Source organism: Arachis ipaensis, chromosome B7, assembly GCF_059453495.1.
Source record: "Arachis ipaensis isolate K30076 ecotype BB chromosome B7, ASM5945349v1, whole genome shotgun sequence".
Taxonomy (NCBI): domain Eukaryota; kingdom Viridiplantae; phylum Streptophyta; class Magnoliopsida; order Fabales; family Fabaceae; genus Arachis; species Arachis ipaensis.
In genome coordinates this window covers 82,912,537-82,915,000 of record NC_142442.1, presented here as the reverse complement: position 1 = coordinate 82,915,000, position 2,464 = coordinate 82,912,537, and positions in this window count along the sequence as shown.

Genomic DNA, 2,464 nt, shown 5'->3' with positions numbered 1-2,464 from the left:
GTGTCCTCCTCAGGATAGCGTCGTTTAAAGAACGAGAGTCAGCACAACGTAAAAAAAAAAAACTGTGGAAGAAACCGGAGGAGCTTGCCGAAGATAAGGCCATTACGGCTCGCCTTTAGGTGTCCTCCTCAGGATAGCGTCGTTTAAAGAACGAGAGTCAGCACAACCTTAAAAAAAAAAAAAAAAAAAAAAAAAAAAAAAAAAAAAAAAAAAAAAAACTGAAAAAAAAAAACGGAAAAAAACTATGGAAAAAAAACCAGAGAAGCTTGCCAAAGATGAGGCCATTACGGGTCGCCTTTAGGTGTCCTCCTCGGGATAACGTCATTTAAAGAACAAGAGTTAGCACAACGTAAAAAAAAAAAAAAAACTGTGGAAAAAACCGGAGGTGCTTGCCGAAGATAAGGCCATTACGGCTCGCCTTTAGGTGTCCTCCTCAGGATAGCGTCGTTTAAAGAACGAGAGTCAGCACAACGTAAAAAAAAAAAAAAAAAAAAACTGAAAAAAATAACGGAAAAAAACTATGGAAAAAAAACCGGAGAAGCTTGCCAAAGATGAGGCCATTACGGCTCGCCTTTAGGTGTCCTCCTCAGGATAGCGTCGTTTAAAGAACGAGAGTCAGCACAACGTAAAACAAAAAAAAACAAAAAAAAAAACAAAAAAAAAAAAACAAAAAAAAATGAAAAAAAAAACGGAAAAAAACTATGGAAAAAAAAACCGGAGAAGCTTGCCAAAGATGAGGCCATTACGGGTCGCCTTTAGGTGTCCTCCTCGGGATAACGTCATTTAAAGAACAAGAGTCAGCACAATGTAAAAAAAAAAAAAAAAAAAAAAAAAAAAAAAAAAAGAAAACTGAAAAAAAAACGGAAAAAAACGGGAAAAAAATGTCGAAAAAAAAAACCGGAGGAGCTTGCCGAAGATGAGGCCATTATGGCTCGCCTTTAGGTGTCCTCCGCAGGATAACGTCATTTAAAGAACAAGTGTCAGCACAACGTAAAAAAAAAAAAAAAAAGAAAAAAAGAAAAAAACTCGGAAAAAAATCGAAAAAAAATTGTGGAAAAAAGCCGGAGGAGCTTGCCGAAGATGAGGCCATTACGGCTCGCCTTTAGGTGTCCTCCTCAGGATAGCGTCGTTTAAAGAACGAGAGTCAGCACAACGTAAAAAAAAAAAAAAAAAAAAAAAAAAAAAAAAAAAAAAAAAAAAAAAAAAAAAAAAAAAAAAAAAAAACTGAAGAAAAACGAAAAGAAAAAACGGAAAAAAACTGTGGAAAAAAAACTGGAGAAGCTTGCCAAAGATGAGGCCATTACGGCTCGCCTTTAGGTGTCCTCCTCGGGATAACTTCATTTAAAGAAAAAGAGTCAGCACAATGTAATATAATATATATATATAAAAAAAAAAAAAAAAAAAAAAAACTGAAAAAAAAAAAAACTGAAGAAAAAACGGAAAAAAACTATGGAAAAAAAAAACCGGAGAAGCTTGCCAAAGATGAGGCCATTACGGGTCGCCTTTAGGAGTCTTCCTCGGGATAACGTCATTTAAAGAACAAGAGTCAGCACAATGTAAAAAAAAAAAAAGAAAAAAACGGGAAAAAGCTGTGAAAAAAAAAACCGGAGGAGCTTGCCGAAGATGAGGCCATTACGGCTCGCCTTTTGGTGTCCTCCTCGGGATAACTTCATTTAAAGAAAAAGAGTCAGCACAATGTAATAAAAAAAAAACGGGAAAAAAACGGGAAAAAACTGTGGAAGAAAAATCCAGAGGAGCTTGCCGAAGATGAGGCCATTACGGCTCGCCTTTAGGTGTCCTCCTCAGGATAGCGTCGTTTAAAGAACGAGAGTCAGCACAACGTAATAAAAAAAAAACTGAAAAAAACCGGAAAAAAGCCGAAAAAAAACCGGAGGAGCTTGCCGAAGATGAGGCCATTACGGCTCGCCTTTAGGTGTCCTCCTCGGGATAACGTCATTTAAAGAACAAGAGTCAGTACAACGTAAAAAAAAAAAAAAAAAAGAAAAAAAAGAAAAAAACTCGGAAAAAAACCGGAAAAAAACTGTGGAAAAAAGCCGGAGGAGTTTGCCGAAGATGAGGCCATTACGGCTCGCCTTTAGGTGTCCTCCTCAGGATAGCGTCGTTTAAAGAACGAGAGTCAGAACAACGTTAAAAAAAAAAAAAAAAAAAAAAAAAAAAAAAAAAAAAAAAAAAAAAAAAAAAAAAAAACTGAAAAAAAAAATGGAAAAAAACTATGGAGAAAAAACCGGAGAAGCTTGCCAAAGATGAGGCCATTACGGGTCGCCTTTAGGTGTCCTCCTCGGGATAACGTCATTTAAAGAACAAGAGTCAGCACAACGTAAAAAAAAAAAAAAAAAAAAAAAAAAAAAAAAAAAAAAAAAAAAAAAAAACTGAAAAAAAACAGAAAAAAACTATGAAAAAAAACCGGAGAAGCTTGCCAAAGATGAGGCCATTACGGCTCGCC